Source organism: Castor canadensis, chromosome 1 (assembly GCF_047511655.1).
Source record: "Castor canadensis chromosome 1, mCasCan1.hap1v2, whole genome shotgun sequence".
Classification (NCBI taxonomy): domain Eukaryota; kingdom Metazoa; phylum Chordata; class Mammalia; order Rodentia; family Castoridae; genus Castor; species Castor canadensis.
Genome location: NC_133386.1, coordinates 24,598,267 through 24,616,297, shown reverse-complemented (window position 1 = coordinate 24,616,297; position 18,031 = coordinate 24,598,267). Strand labels below are relative to the sequence as shown.

At 35.7% G+C, this 18,031-nt stretch overlaps 1 long non-coding RNA gene across 1 annotated transcript in view; it reads left to right on the top strand.

Moving 5' to 3' along the window:
* Window positions 1-18,031, top strand: part of LOC141420676 (uncharacterized) — a 39,088-nt gene that overhangs the window by 12,998 nt on the left and 8,059 nt on the right. The window contains exon 3 of the long non-coding RNA XR_012445200.1: window positions 3,238-3,325. This is a non-coding gene — a long non-coding RNA (uncharacterized lncRNA). The remainder of the gene's footprint in view (window positions 1-3,237; window positions 3,326-18,031) is intronic.

The window sequence follows — 18,031 nt, the reverse complement described above, 5'->3', positions numbered from 1 at the left end:
TCAAGGACCTTAATATCAGACCCAAAACCCTGAACTAAGTACAAGAAAGAGCACGGAATACTGTGGAAACAATAGGTATAGGCAGAGACTTCCACAATAGAATTCCAGCACCTCAGCAACTAAGAGAAAGGATGGACAAATGGGACTACATAAAATTAAAAAGCTTCTGCACAACAAAAGAAATGGTCTCTAAACTGACAAGACCACCCACAGAGTGGGAGAAAATATTTACCAGCTATACATCAGACAAAAGACTGATAACAGGAATATACAGGGAGCTCAAAAAACTAAACTCTCCCAAAATCAGTGAACCAATAAAGAAATGGGCCACTGAACGAAACAGAACTTTCTCAAAAGAAGAAATTCAAATGGCCAAAAAACACATGAAAAAATGCTCACTATCTCTGGCCATAAAAGAAATGCAAAGCAAAACCACACTAAGATTCCACCTCACCCCTGTTAGAATAGCCATCATCAAAACACCACCAACAACAAGTGTTGGCGAGAATGTGGGGTAAAAGGAACCCTCAAATACTGCAGGTGGGAATGCAAGATAGTGCAACCACTCTGGAAAACAATACGGAGACTTCTTATAAAAAATAAACATAGATCTGCCATATGATCCAGCAATCCCATTCCTAGGGATATACCCAAAGGAATGTGACTCAGGTTACTCCAGAGGCATCTGCACACCCTTATTTATTACAGCACTATTCACAACAGCCAAGTTATGGAAACATCCAAGATGCCCCACTATTGATAAGTGGATCAAGAAAATGTGGTATTTATGCACAGTGGAATTTTATGCAGCCATGAAGAAGAATGAAATCTTATCATTTGCAAGTAAATGGATGGAACTGGAGAACATTATCCTGAGTGAGGTTAGCCAGGTTCAGAAGACCAAAAAATCATATGTTCTCCCTCCAATGTGGACTTTAGATCTAGGGCAAAACTAGCAATGTTGTTGGACTTGGGTCACACACTAAGGGGAGAGCATATATGAGAGGAATGGGGATAAGTAGGAAACCCAAAACTTGAAAGTGTTCGATGTCCTCACTGCAGAGGAACTAATACAGTAACCTTAAAGTGACAGAGGTCAATGTGGGAAGGTAACTGGGAAGTAGTGAAGAGGTCAGGTAGAGATGAATCAATTCGAGTTGTAATACACCTGTGCATTGAAGCAATGCTAGTAATCTCTCTATATAGCTCTCCTTAACTCAACTAGCAAAAATGCTTTGTCTTTCTTTTTATTGCTTATGTCTTCTTTTCAACAAAATTGGAGAAAAGGGCAGAACAGGTTCTGCCTGGAAGTCGGGGGGGTGGTGATGGGGAGGAGGGAGTGGGCAGGGGGAAGAGAGGAGAAATGACCCAAACAATGTGTACACATATGAATATATGAATAAAGAAAAAAAAGATATTGTGGAATGTCTGGATATAGTTTTTACTGATGTCACTTCAACGTTCTACTGGCATCAATTGGGTAGAGGCTCGCAAGACTGCTAAATAGTCTTCAACGTGCAGAATGGTGTACCTCAACAAATAATTATCTGCCCCAGATGTCCACCGTGATGGCATTAAAAAAACTGGATTTTAGAAATATATATTTTAGCAAATCAGGCTGAAAATAATGTAAGGAAAAACTGTAAAAATATGAAATGTGAGTCATTTACTTATGTAGAGAGCAACTATGCTGATTTTATGCAGAGATGTGATAGGATCAGAGTAGGTTCTTTGGAGGCCTGACCTGAATAAAGGTCACCTGGAGCTGGGTTGGAAAAGCCCAGTTTGGAGGCTCCTTCAACGGTATAGATAGAATAATAAGGTGTGATGCAGAGGAATGCCACGAGAGATGGACAGGCCTGTCTGGATTTATGCTACTTCAAAGACACTGTACTCAGCAATTGTTAATGACAGAAGGCATTCATTCTGTCTTGGAAGTTTTAAGTATAAATTCATATGTCTCTTTGATTCAGTTCACATGCATTTTGAAAGAAAAATACCACAAGTCTTGACTTTTTGTCCATAAATGCTTGGAATGTCCCTGAGGTTTCTTCAGTATTTCATATCACATGTTTTCATCAGTGAGTGGAGAATTTAAAAACATGGATCGTAACAAGTAACAATTCTGTAGCTTTGGTGAAGGAATTTGTTATTGCACCATCTTTGGGGTGGATAGTGGAAAAGAGAAAAAGGGTAGAAAAAGAAACAGAGAGGGAAAGAGAGAGAGAGAGAGGGAGAGAGAGAGAGAAAACCACAACAGTTTTAGAATTCTCTTGTAGAACATTTGTTTATAGAGTACTTGGATGATGAGGATATTTGAAAAACAGAGTCATGGAATTTTTGAGTTGGAAGGTTATCTAGTCCAGCCTTTTTTAAATTCAAGCACAAAATCAAAACATTAAATGGAAAGGCTCTTGTCTTAAAGATCTTCAGTGCTTGGCCAGCTGCCAGGTTACTCAAAGTCTATGCTCACATTTGCAGTGAGTTTCTAAGATTTCAAGATATTGGCAATCTGACAAAAGCCTATTTCAAAAGTATCTTTATTAAGGTATAACAAATGGAATATGTATAAAATCTGTGAAAGAACAGAGGTAACAATATGATATAATTTTTATTTGGACTTCACCCTTTACTGGGTGTTTGGAGACCTCAGCACAAAAAGAAGTCTTCTTGGCTATATTTCAGTAATGGATTCCTTTGGTTTGTAATGGCCAATTATTATGGTAAACAGAGTCATTTGTACATTAGTTGCATTCCTGTCATCACTCTGATACCAGCCTTGGGAATTCTGACCTTTATGTAGAATGGTATGTTCTACCACTCAGTGGTCAACAGGCTAAGCCAGGCACCATCTATCCAGTTCACAGTGGTTGGAGAGAAAAGCTGAGCTCTGTAACCAGCTTGGTTCAGGTCTTCAAGCACATCTAGCTCATTTATGCTACTGTGCATTCATGACAATGCATATTTTAAATTACCTACGCACTTTCATCATGGAAGTCAAAAGCATGTAAGATCCTTATCTTTTCTGGAAGGAACATTAGACAGGGAAGCTTTATCATGCCTAACAGAGCAGATGTCTGGTCAAACTGATACAATTCACAATAAATGGAGCCCAGGAGAAGAAATTACTAAAGAGAACTGAGAAGGAGTGAAAAGGGAAAAATATTCTATTAATTATTCAGAGAGGGAGTTAATTTAGAAAAAGGATGATTAGTAATGTAGTATTTTGGTTTCTAGATACGGACACATGTGACCAAGGATATTGCATAAAGAGAAGGACACATCTGTATACCATGAGTCTAAAGGTTGTGGATCTGTAAAAATGGTGAGTTGGGGCATTCTTCTTCATGTTCTCAATCTTTGGCCTACCTCCTCTGACATTTGTCCCAATGTTTTCATGATACTTTGTGGAAGAGACAATTAACACACCATAATTTGCCATTTTCACTAACATGATTTATGTTTTCTTTCTCTTCATAAGAAGCATTCCATGGGAGACACTGGTAGATAAAACTAGAAACTCTTTTTGACATGTCTGATAAAACCAATAGAGAATAAAACAAAGAAAGTAATATGACCAAAAATATTTTACTAAAGAAAAAGTAAAATTATTGTCTCTAAAACAAAATATCTCCTAATATACCAAAGTTCATTGAAGGAGAGATAATCAGTCTTAATACAGTTTTTAGTTTTCCATTGTTTTTTTTTTTTTAAATCAATCATTAGTAATGTTTCAGGATTTTTTGTCAAAAGCTCACTTATGGTGTTATAAAAAACAGACTACTGGGTAGAGTGAAATGTTCATGGCCCTTATAAGTTTTGTAGGTGTACTATTTTTCACCATTGAACTTTAAATATGTGTTACTTAATATAAGTTCAGATAGAAGAATTTCTTACTGAATGATTTTCTAAATATAGAATAGGTGTCAATACTTTCATGATTTTTATAAAATTAATCACATACTTCCAACCTATTATTTATCCAGCATTTTTTAGATTTTTGTCTTACTAATCAAAGTTATCCGAATAGACAAGCAATGCTGAATCAAAAATCATGAATTTGATGCAGATATGTATAACGTGTGTATACACTCCATCGTGTCTCATCTAGCATCATGTTCCAGCGCCACACTTTTAGAAACTGAGCTTTTATATAATTAAAACAATGAAAACTGCATTTAGCTTTTCTAAATCAAAGAGAATATTTTGAGTAATTCTTACTCCCACGTGTGTGTGTGTGTGTGTGTATGTCTCTGTGTGTACATATGAAGTTCAGTTCTTTTTATTGTGAAATAGGGATTTCTAGTTGTTAGTACAAATAATAACAGCAGAAACCATAAAGCCAATTACAAGGAAGCTGTGAAGCATGTGTTCTTGCAACAAAACACGTGTGATCTTGGTTCCAAGTAGAAAAACACCACACTGCTTTTCACTCTGTCAGTGAGTGACTCTAAGAGAGCAAAAGGCCACAAGACAGCACTGAAGAGAGACACAGGCAGTGGCCCTGCCTGCCCGCTGGTCAGATTGTGTTGTCTTCTCAAAAAGAAAGAAACCATCCTTTTAATAATTCCTTTAGATAGCACAGCTAAACCAACTTGTCTTTCCAGCCAGCTCTTGTTTGTGAAGTGTAATTCTGTGGTAATGAGCTGGTGACAATGTGAGGAAAATAGTCTAAACATTCTAAGAAACAACTCCAAACATGATTAAAGATTGGAAGGAAAGAAGAAAGGAAGGGAGGGAGGGAGGGAGAGAAGGAGGGAGGAGGAAACAGTACAAAGGAGGGAGGAATAAGAAAGAGAAAGGGGAGGGGAAGAGGAAGAAGGATGAACGGAAGGAAGGGAGGAGTTTCTAATAAACACTTTAAGACAGTCAAGCTAGGCACCATGGCTCATGCCTGTAATCCTAGGTACTCAGGAGGCAGAGATGAGGAGGATGGTAGTAAGAAGCCAACAAGGGCAAACAGTTCAGGAGTTCAGGAGACATTACTTCAAAAATACTCAACACAAAAACGGGCTGGTGGAGTGGCTTAAGGTTTAGGCCCTGAGTTCAAACCCCAGTACCAAAAAAAAAAAAGAGAGACTCAAGAGCACAGTTGATGTGCAGTATCACTACATATTACTGTAGGGGGGTGAGGAAATAAACTCTATTGAGACTTTTATTCATTTACATATTCGCACTCAGGACAGTGAAATTATGCATTTTACTGTCTCTTCCTTATGATGAGATGTTCCATTCTGTTGAGAATGAATGAGCCTTAATCATTTCCACAATGTATTTAAATCCTTTTGCTCAACTCTATATCTTCTAAATAGTTGATAGATCTTTTCCCAGTATAGATAATGTCCAAGATTATGCAATTTTCATTTTTATGATACACAAATTGGGAAGCAATTATGAGAAAAACACAGGCACTCCTGCAGAGGAGCTATGTTATAGGGTGAGTTAGTAAGTGTATTTCCCACAAGGAAAGAAATAGGTGGATGTGCGTGATTGTAGAAAACAGATGTGGGTATTAGTTTTTCTAGGACAAGAAAATTGTGTGACCAAGTGGTGTGACAGGAGGAAACAGGCAAAATACATCCACCTGGAACCTCAAGAAGAAGGAAAGCATTGTTAGTGCTCAACAATAGAAGGGAAGTAAAAAGATGATTTTTCACCATAGTGTGTATTTTGTTTTTCATATCATTACATGGCTGTTCTGGGAAAGCAGGCATTCTTACTTGTTTTCATATAAGGCAATGTGAATTTTCTTTTCCCAACTGTTCTGAGATGAAGTAGGTAGAACATTTCCCAACCATGCAAATATGGCTTACAGATTTCTGGATCTTTGCCTCTGCATTAAAGACCTTGTTGCTGTTGGCTTTTCCTGTGAATTGCAGTGGAAACCCATTAATTTGTTAGTGGACCTATCAAAATTTAAATGTGAATATTTGTAACTCTATCTGGGCATAGTTGGTTAATAGGTTTAAGGAAATGGATTCAAGTTTTCCTTCTTCATTCTTCTCACTATCATTTCCTTAATGTCTTCTATATTATTGTATAGGATAAAAGAAGAATCAAGAACCTTGCAGCCTTTATTGGGTATCTTAGAGGATAACTGCTTTTTAGATAGAAGCGCATCTTTCTTTTTTTGATTCACTACAAAACTGAGATGTGCACTCACATGAGATGAGAAATTATTTGTTTATATGTGCACCTAGCTCTTTATTATCTTTCACTGTTTGGAAGCTCTAAACTACCTGTTCTCTGATGCATGTCACTGATAGCATTTTTCTTGTAAACAGTGATTTTTATACAACATTAAAAAATATCCAAGTGGGATCCAAGTTTCAAACCCTTCCTCTTATCAAAGGTTGATGTGCAACTCTTGGGTGTTTACTAAGGAAGCATGTTGCTGAGGCCAGGTACCCACTGTTTATAGTCAAAGTTCTCTTACCCCAGAGCAAGCTTACAAACTTGTTTTGCTCCTAGTCATAGTCCCAACCATTAACCAACTTATAGCACCAACTAATAAGTATCCCTATTGCATCCTTTGGAAGCTTTCAAAGCCATTTCTCTAAGGTCAAGGTTAAAATTGTACCTGTTATAATGTTAGCTAACATACATATGACCTTTTAAGTTTTTCTGTTATTGTAAACTATGAGCAAACTATACCACTGAAACATAACTCGAGAATCTGACTGTCAGCAGAAACTCTCTCTATTCTTCATATGTAAGCTTTTTCCTATGGAGTCAGTTTAGATGTTTTAAACATGAAGCTGATACTATGTTTTCATTTATAGACATTTATTTTAACTCAGACCTGACAGAAGATTTATGCATGTGATAAATTAGGAACAGGAGATCAGACTACCTAGAAACTATAGAATTATATAATGATATACAACAATATCAGAAATAGTCTCTTAGGTTTCAAAATCTATAGCTTGGAAATTGCTTTCAAAACTATTATTAAGAATGCTTTGGAAGTACAAATAACTATACATCTATTTTTGCTCTAGATGCCTTTTAAAAAATCTCAAATCATTTCACAGTTGGAGCAACTAAACAATTGAAAAGCAGCTTTATGAGATCCCATGATAAGGCTAGAGTGGATTTTCAATGAGGTATAAATGTTACATCTATGGTACGCTTTACTGCTTGAGTCCCTAGAGTATAGATGTGGATGACTAAGCTTAAATCTACCAGTTCTGGCTATTTAGGAGCACAAACAAAGGAGGAATGTAAAGATGGAACTGTGATGTTCATACTTTTAGGAGCTTACACAGTGTGGGGTTACTTTAAACAAATGCCATATTGCTTATACTGTGCTAAGAGATTCGTGCTTATTAACTAAATTAACTTCATAATAACGCTATTTGAGAGATGAAAATTTTATTCTCTTACACAAAAGAAGAAACTGAAATGCAGAGACTTTATGTAACTTTCCAAAAGTCTTGTAAGAGGTAAATGGACTTCAACTACTTGATTAGAACTCAGAAGCAGTACTATTGTTAGCCAGCAGTCAGTCTATCAAAAGTCTAAAGTGATATAAAGACACAGGACCAAGTCAGGAATCCAGGACATGAGGCGGATGGTTACAAGAACAGATTTTCCTCAAGCATCAGTATGTGTATATATGTGTGTATGTGTGAGACTTTCTGATCTTTTTATAGACTGAAGTACCACACTAGGCTTTCTCCTGCCTATTTTGTGGTTCCGGTTATATAGGGACCATCTAATGCTGAAAGATCACATGTAAACACTTATTGTTGGTTTCAGGAGCAGGGTTGTGTTCTTGAAGAAGTTTTCTCTATCTGGTGTTTTAGCCATTTTGGTTAAAAAGGCCTAGACATGAAGCTCAGACTTCGGTCTTCCTTATCCTTTCTCTTTCTGGGCTTGAGCAGGGCTCTTGCTGAAGGAGCTGCAACAATAGCGAACTTATCATCTGGCTGTTTTTACTTAACCTCAGATTCTGGAGTTTTCAAGTGGTCAAGAAGACAAAGCAGGCTAGCCACTCTGTGGTATCTGATTCTCTGAAAAATAACATCCTTTGACATACTTTCACAGCACATCTCACTCAGGAGTAACTTCCAGCAATAACTTCAGTGGAGTGTTACTACAATGTGACTCTCTTACTTTTGATTTCTTTCATTATAAATGGAAGTGATGTTTCCATGGAAAGTGCAATAAATGTAGCAATCAGCTCTTCTTTTTGGAAAGTGAATGAAATGGTAAGGTAATAATGTGCAGGACATTGTTTTTTTGCAATGTTTGCTAGACAGTATAGTCTTGTATAGAAGTTTAATTTGCTTTTGAAGATATTTTAGCACTATTTTTCTTCTTAAGTCTGATTTCATTCTTTGGAATTTTGCCACATTTAAACATTCCTTATTGCTACATATAGCTCATGGAATGTTGATTTTTCCCTTAACTTTCCCTAAATGTTTTAAATTCCCTTAACTATTAATATATTTCAAAAATTTGCAGTCTCTTCTAATACTAAATTTAATTCTTCCATATTTAGCGTGTGCTAATATAGCTGGGTTGAACAGTGACTAACTTGCACAGATATTACACTATATAGCAGTGAGTGCTTAGAAATTGTACAAACTAAAGGCAATAAATATAAGCAGTTTCCATGCTAAGTGTATAAATAAGGATAATATGAATTGAAAATAAAATTCATTAAGGAATAAATAAAAATCCAAAGTTTGGGTCCTAAAATCAAATATAAATCAGTATTATTCTTCTGAGTATTTCCTTTCCTATAGGAAAAACATATACCTTTATGATGATGACCATTTGAGCATAGAATTTGATAATTCCAAGATAATTAGAAATATTAAATTATGACATACATATCCACTTTTTATCTGAATGTTTTTTATCTGAATGTTTTAGATTTTCTTAGACTCATTAACCTTAGGGCAATATTAATATCCTCACTTTTGTTCTTTGAATGTTTTCTGTTTTGTGTCTTGCTTTTTTTTACCCACATGCTCTAAAACTAAACATACTGAAAGGAAATGTCACAAAAATTTTAAAACAATGTGAAGACTTATAAAACAGAAACTTTACAGTCTTTTAAACCTGAAAGAATTTTTCCTTAATTTGCCCCTCTCATTGGAAGGAATTATTGAAGCAGAGTGACCATCTGGTTCTCATTTTTCTTGCCTTATCACCACATAAACCTCTATTTAATAGACTAAATTAATAAAGAAACCTTTTTTTCCCAAAAAAGCTTGTTCTTGAGAATGATTTTTAGCATAAAAAACTAGAGGAAAGTATAAATGATGGAATAGTGTAGTTTGATGGATGTCAAAAGAAGATAGCAACTTGACACAAACTGTCAAATTCTGCATAAACTTCATGTCTGGGTGATCTCCCAAGAAACTCGTGTAATTGAGTAGCTGTGCACATTCTGATGGCCATCCTACCTTGCTCTTTAACCTATTCTCCAACCTTTATTCAATTCCTGTTACCTTACTGTTTTTTATGCATAAAGCTTAGGAGTCAGATTTAAAATACAGATATTACACATAAAAGTAACAAATCCTGAAAATTGTTATTTCTATCTTATTTAGTAAATAACAAAGTCACATTAGTTGGTAAATAGGCTTTTAAAATAAACACTAAACCACTATACACTTTGGTGAATAATGTGTGTGTGTGTGTGTGTATGTGAGAGAGAGAGAGAGAGAGAGAGAGAGAGAGAGACTCTAGCACCTACCTGCCCATAGCTACTCAGTAACATTTATGAAACCTTCCTTTTATTTGCTCATATTCTTATCTTCTATAAATTTATCATATGGAACTCCTTTTTCTGCCAAATGTCTACTTAAATTCCAATGGTTCAACAATATATTTCTTGCTCATTCAAAACATTGCTTTAAGTACTTGATCTTCAGGTGTTTTTCTAGCTTCACTCAGCTGGCTTGGCCACTGCAAGCTCTCTAGTGATCCATCACAAATCTCCAGTGTACATTTCTTCATTTTTTTCTGTTGATATTAATGTCTTCTTAGTTTGAATTGTTTTACATTTATATTACTGAAGGGCAAATGGTATATTTTCTATATCCTGCTTGCTATTAGGTGTCCAAGACCAAACAAAAATTCTTGCCAGGGGAAAGGAGAAGAAAATGTATAAGAATTTTAAACCAAATAGAGTGATTTTCTTTTCTTTTAGTGGACCTGGGAGAGAGCAGTTTTCTGTACTGATAATACACAGTAATACATGGGAATTCATTGTGATGACCATGAGGTCCTGCTAAAGATCAAACAGCTATCCTGGTAAAATCCCTGGCAATTTTCTTTGCGGTTAAAGTGGCTTCTGAGATAGAACCAAATTTGGCATTAGAATTGCAGAGATACACGAGAACTTGTGCATGTAGAACAAACAATTTCTTGCTGCCTATTGCTTGTGGGACGTTTGCCAAGAAAAAACAATTTGCTTTGCTGCAAAAGCCCAGTTAGCCATTACTGGAGAATGTTTTTCAAAGATTGCTTATCAGTGATTTTAATAGGGCTCAGAGGTTTGTGTGGTTTGTGCAAAATGTTAGTTACTTTTTCAAACCCAAACTTCTCCCCATGTTCCTCTGTGAATCTGAGCTATCCTAATTGTAATACAATCAGTGAGATTAGCACCTCCCTGAATGTAGGTAGGAATGGGTAATTAAATACTTAATGATAAAATAGATTTAACTATTATATTGCTGTTCCAGACAGAAAGCCCTTCCATTCAAAGAGACTCCTTGGTATTATACAGGAGTTCAAATTGTTAGCTACTAATTTGGTTTTGTAATTGCACACTCTTGTCTTGAGAGGATTTCTGTCAGGAAGATGTGTCTTCAGTGCCTCTTCGTTGAATGATTGATAGATTCATTCATTTAACAAGCATTTGCTGGCAGTAGTTATTCATTTAACAAGGATTATGGACTATACTGATCCACAGAGAGAAATGTGTATGGTGCTACTCTTCTCAATGATGTCGAAGTCCAGGTGTGGGTGAAATGCAAAGAAAGAGCTTCTATGCAGCATAATAAGCAAAACAATAGAAGATACATGCACCTGGCTTAATGCTTCTACCTGAATCCAACCCCCATATAAACACTTCCAAGTGACCCCTAAACTTGGAATAATGTAAATATTTATATATCCAAAGCTTAAATGTTCTGTTCAAAGAGAACACAGAGATCTGGGCAGTTTAATACAGTCGATAAATCATGATGTTATGAAGCTAAAATCATGTCTTGAACTGTAAAACCAGAAAATGTGCTTATACTAGTGAAAAATTCTTTCAGACTTTTAGGCTGAGCCTATAATTCTACTCAGTGGTCAAGAGTGATATGGATTGAAATTGTGTGAGTACTTATCAGGATAAATATCATTAGTCCAGTGGCTGGAATTGTGATATGAACAGCATTGATACCTACTCGTGATAATAACACAGAATTTTCCTTGAAAGTAATTAAAATTATATTTCCATTTAAATATCAGTTATTTGCTAATAAACATTCCCCAATTAGCCAATTTCTGACTAAGCACTTGTTACAACACAAAGAAATTTGGAGTAATAGATGAAAGTAGTGGAAGGGATTTAATATCTTAGTTCTAGGAAGCCTTCAAGGTGGAGTTCAATGTAAAGGCAGTTTGCCTTAAAGGCATTTTCAAATCATTTCCATTTCTCATATCAAATGATATTGGGGACATCCTCTCCATGAGCTGTAGGCTACCCAAGCTGGTTTCAGGGTGGCTGTCTCTAGTTTAGTATGATAGAGTTGCAATGCTGACTGTCCCCTTCCTCATCTAGGAGAAGGAGTGGCAGGAAGTGTAAGTACTTGTCTTTTCTTTATTAATCAGTGTTTCCAAAGTAAGAAGCAGCTAGGTTAGAGGAAAAGACTTTGCCTTACTTCCACCTTTACATGTAGGAAATTAGCCATTAGTTAGACTAAAATGCAGGCATTATTTGTAAATTCATCTGTTCTCTGGTCTCATTAGTGCTATTCTGGACTGCATGACAACGAATATAACATAATAGGCAGCTACACCCACAGTCAGTGCTTTTGAATATTGCATGGTAGCAATCACAGTATGAGCAATTTCTGCTCAAGGAGAATGGTCTTTCTCCATTTGAACTCAACTTTTCTCTCTTTTCTCATGGCCAGAGACTTATGTAAAAATTCCAGAATAGTTTGGAGTATATTTGAGAAATTGTAGTACTGAAAGAAGATGTACAGAGGTGCAGATGAGAAAATGTCAGTAGTACAAGGAGAAAGCTGAAATAGTTTACAGATAGAGAAGTCCTCCTAGGAAAACACTGGCAGCTGTCATTTTCAGTCATGGAAAACTGGCTTAGAAATGCAAAAGATGATGTCTTCATGTTTAAAGTATTAGTTTGATCAGTTGGAGGTTGAGAGAATGAGAAACTGAAAATTAGAGAAGATTTGACACTATTTCAAGGGAAATGAGAGGGTGAAGATTATATGGGACTTGCTCTTTTCATTAGTTTCAAATCATGGTGTGCTAGAAAGCCCAGGAAGCTAGAAAGCATTGGAAGATCTTACCAATATGCTTTTCTCGGCACCTATTGTGTCTGAATATTGATGCTATGGAAGGCAATATGCAACTACCAAGTCTTTGAATTTCCATCTTCAAGGTGACTGATAGCAAAAGGAGGAAATCTAGAATTTATTATTTTAAATCATCCATTACCTAAGTGGATTTTAAAACCACATTGTAGACCTGTTATGATTTACCAGCACAGGAAAAGGGCAATTTATTTTGACCTGCAAAGATGCAGTGCATATGATATATGTTGGAATGATTTTTAAAACAGATATTATTTCTAGGTTAAACTTTCTTGAATCACAGCCCAACCTTTTTGGAAATCTTTTCCATTTATCCCTTGGTGACTATGTATTGAGCTTTCACGTTTTGCATTTCTGTCATTTTAACTAATAATATTTGATGTTATTCCCTGTTGTCATATTTTTACTAATTATTCTCTAGCTGCTGCTTGGATTTGCACCCTGGAAGGCAAAGAAGCAAATGTTTGTAATTCTGAGTCTCTAGAATATTTGAATTTGCTCACGAGCAAAAATATGTTTCTCGTTCATAAACATTATGCCTCTCAAACTAATCATGGTACACCCATACGTATGAGTTTGATTGCCACCTGTCTTTTCAGAGATGTTTGCTTCTGTGTATTTTTTATTCCTGAGATATTACTTGTCTTCTTATGTTGAGACTATTTTAAAGGTGAGAATGACACACTTACTTGTCAGAGGTATTTTTTTTAAATGCAGTCAAACAATATTGATTTCATCAAAACATAGAGACTAAACTTGAGATCTGTTAAAAAAAGTACCTACATGACTTCAATGGAAGCTGTAAAACAACAGACAGACCCATCTAATTGAGTTTCACCCAGACCCTGAGAGACATTAGAACTTGTCCTGTTTGGCAATTTTTAGGTGGGCTAAAATTTTTAGAAGAAAAGCTAGGCAAACATAATCAAAGTATGCATAAGGATGAGAAAAAGCAGTACAATTTTGAAATTTTGTGTGAACACTACATTTAATCTTTATTAAAGTGTATTTAAAAAACATTTCCTTCAAGGGTTTTTTGTTTATTTGTTTGACTGGTTTTTTTTGGTTGCTGTTGCTATGGCAACAGAGAGGGGAAATGACTGAAATATGCTACTGTTTCTGATGAACTTTGCATGTTAGGGAATTTCACAACTAAGGAGCAGGATATAATCATACAGAATCTGTATGATATATGAGACAAGAAGCATCCTGTTTTTTGATGGGTATGATGACATTCCCCTTTTCTTTATAAAAACGAGATGTAACAAAACCACTTGTAAAGATTTTTTCTTAATAAGATACATGTGTCTTAGTTGGGAGAGATGATCTTTTCATAAGTATGCATTTAGTAACTTGTCTGTATTGTAGGGTTTTGCATATTTTATGACCTCCCCTTGTGCTTTGAACTTATTATAGCATCTCTAAATAGTATAAAGAACTCATTTGAAACTCATATACTTAAAAGATCTGCATATCTAATCTGAGTATTTAGTTAGGAAGGCTTTATTATAGGAAAAGATATAATAGCTTTGTCATTATTGATTTTTCCCCTACTATTTAAAAAAATTATGCTAAATTCACAAAGCTGTTAAGTGGTAAAGAAAATATTTGCTGAACTTATTTGTGAGGAATTACACATAAATGAGAAGTTAATCTTTTGGAAAATTTTCTCAGGATTTCAATGTAAAGAACCAAATTACAAGAATAACAAGAACATTTCTGTTTACAAAGCACTGCTGAATGTATGTTGTCACTGATACACAAAAATCCTGTAAGATTGCTACTTCCATTATCTGTGTTTAAGGATGAGGTAACAAGGACTGGGATACATACTACTTAGGCTTTTATTTGTCTTGGTTGTACAATTTCCATACCGTACAATACGTCTCTTTGCCTTGTTGCTCATTTCCAAGCTAACCAGGGGTCTGTACATTTTCTAGGTGCTATGCCGGTAGCAGTTTCTTGCTTTTGAATAGTTTTGATTTCTATTTTATTCAGGCTTTTATGTTAAAGAAGTTGATGGTGATAATGTATAGCCTTTTCCCACACTATTTATTCCAATGTCCGATACATAGTAGGAACTCAGATGTTTGTTGAGTTAATGAAGACAGTATATCAGATATAAGAAGAGACTTTTAAAGGTAGGGTTGTATACTTGTGCATAGAGAGGGAAGTCATTTGTAGGGTAGAGAAAGCTAATAGAAAGCAGAAATCACATGGTGCTTTGTAACCCAAGGTATGGTTTCTGGAGCAGCAGCAGCAGCAGAATCACGTAGGGAACTGTTTTGTAATCATGGATCTCATCCCAGACCTGCTGTAATATGAGAAGTACAGCATGATACAATGATTCTCAATCCAGATTTCACATTAGACTAACTTGGGGAAATAAAAAGGAAATAATAAAATGACAATAGGTCAATTAAATATAGTCTCTGGAAATGGCCACTAAGTGTAGATTTTTCTTAATCTCCACTGATGATTTTAGGGTGCAGCCAAAATTGACTATAGTATAAAGTCCTCAAATGTGGGCAAGGCATTGGATTTAGTATAAGATGTTTAATCACGGTGGAACCCATTTATTTGATTTATAATAAGATGTAGGGTCATACCAAGGACTCTAAATCTTATTGCATTCCTAATATTCAGCAATTCAAAAAATGTGGACCTTTACCTGAAGTCTTTTTTAACTCTAAGTTTTGGGTTCTTCATCTATATATTTCATAGTGATATTTGTACCAAATGATTATCAACTATTCAAAGTACTTCCAGACTAGGAAAAACTGCCTTGGTTTATATTTCTTCACTACATATTTGTGAGCCTTTCTTCTGCCATTGGGGTCCAACTCAACTGCTTTCTAAGATAAGTTTTGGCTTTGGGCAAGAAGAACCTAAGGAGTATCTGCCTTGCAAAGACGTTGATTCAACAACAGCTTTAATCTTGCTGTTGGAGATAGACTATTATTTGTTCTGTCTTGTTTTAGTGCATTTTCTTGACTTTTTTCCTCCTGAGCTTTTATTAGGAGTAAATTTAATGCAGAACAATAGTAGGAGTTGTAAGGAAAGGGAGTTTGAGAATACGCTGGAGGTCTAAAGGGCATGTGAAGATTGCCTTGCTTAGGAGGCAGTTAGGAGCCACTGAAATTCTTGCAATGAACTCATTATCTGAGACATTGAAATATTTGTTGAATGAGTTCAAAATAAATAATTCAGAGAGAGATGTAACTAAGCTGATTAGTTAAAAAAGGGTAAGATGGCTATTGGATTATATACAAAAAAGAATAATGAATTAGATGTGGGAGGTGATAAAGGACATAAGAAGGAATGAGGAGAGATGAATTGGCATCTAATTGAGCTTAGGGGATATAAATATTACATGACTAATTCTTCTCAAAGTTAAATATGCATAAGAATTACCTGGAGAACCTGTAAGCACACCGGTTCCTAGGCTTAGCCTCCAGAGAGTCTGATTTAGTGGTCAGTTGTGATAAGTGTTCCCAACCACGTTCTTTTTTTTTTTTTTTCTTTTATTATTCATATGTGCATACAAGGCTTGGGTCATTTCTCCCCCCTGCCCCCACCCCCTCCCTTACCACCCACTCCGCCCCCTTCCTCTCGCCACCACCCCTCAATACCCAGCAGAAACTATTTTGCCCTTATTTCTAATTTTGTTGTAGAGAGAGTATAAGCAATAATAGGAAGGAACAAGGGTTTTTGCTGGTTGAGATAAGGATAGCTATACAGGGCATTGACTCACATTGATTTCCTGTGCGTGTGTGTTACCTTCTAGGTTTTCTTTTTGATCTAACCTTTTCTTTAGTTCCTGGTCCCCTTTTCCTATTGGCCTCAGTTGCTTTTAAGGTATCTGCTTTAGTTTCTCTGCGTTAAGGGCAACAAATGCTAGCTAATTTTTTTAGGTGTCTTACCTATCCTCACCCCTCCCTTGTGTGCTCTCACTATTATCATGTGCTCAAAGTCCAATCCCATTGTTGTGTTTGCCCTTGATGCTGGTCTGAGCACCACATTTTTCACAGTACCACATTTTGGCTTAAAAATCTGCAGTTAGAATACTGTGTTTTTAGTTTTGGTTCTACTACCTCCTGACTGTAATATCTTATGCAAACCTATTACCTTTTCCTGAACAAGGTTTAAAATACTAGAATACAGATTCTGACTCAGTCTAGAGTGGAGGATGAACTTTTGCATTTCTAATGAGCTCCAAGCTGATGTCCATTCTGCTGATCTATGAACCAGACCATGGTTAGCAAATTCTTAGTCATGGGTAATAATGTGTAAATAACAACACTGGGCAAATTGTGGAGCAAAATGTAAGGTGAAGGCTGTAGACTGAAAGAGACAGAATATAGAAAAGACAATTCTGAATTTTAAGCCAAGTAGGTGAATTTTAGCACATTTATAGAAATAGAGGAGTCAGCAACAGCTGGTTTAAGGAAAACACTGATTTTGGTGAAAGTAGCAGGCAGTTGAAATGCATAAGTCATAAATAAGCTTGTAACATAAGTCAGCCTTGAGATATTGATTTAGGTGTTGTACACAATGATTGAATGATATTTCTGAATATGTGGGTATACAATCAGAAATGAAATTAAGTAAAGAATCTTGGAAGAGATAGCAGAGGAAGACATGAGAAAGGAGGAGTATTGGTGAAAGATAGGTCATGTTCTATCACCTTGTCAAAGAGATATTTCTTTCCATCCCTGCATTCCATCAACAGCTATGATTGAGAATAATCTATTTAATTTCCTAGACCTTCCACTAGTTGGAAGTTATGGAAGCATTTCGTTTGTGTGTGAGGTTTATAAGCAGTCATTCCATGGATGGTAGAAGATTTATATTTAGGATTTTTTTTTTAGTATCTTGTAACATGTTATAGGCATTTAGAATATAGAGCAATTGAGGGAGACTATGACGTTTATAAAAGATGAAAGGAGAAAGTGAGGGATTTTGCAAGTGGGTTTCCACAAAAAAGATGTTGATGACTTGCTTTCTCTTTCAATTTGGATACTTGGGCATCGATGAAGCTCAGAAGAACATATGACTCAGGAGCTTATGGAAAGCAGTATATTTAGAGCTAATTGAGTAGAATAATAACTGGGTAGAATAATAAGTGGATTTGCCTGGCAGTTAAAAATTGAATAATTTTAAAAGAAAAGCATGATTGGTTGAAGATAACATTGTATTTGATTAGGTCATGATTATGTTCTGGTAATGTTCTTCTTTTTCTTTACTTTTCTTTTCTCTCTCTCTCTCTCTCTCTTTCTTGAGAAAGGATCTTACTTTGTAACCCAGGCAGGCTTTGAACTCCCAATCTACCTGCTTCCAAATGCTTGGATTATAGATGTGTGCTACCATACCTGCTAATGGCTATATTCTTGAAGATACTTCAAAATAATGGCCTCAAGCACTATAAAAGGGAATAAAAATTTTTCTAACCCCTTTCCTTT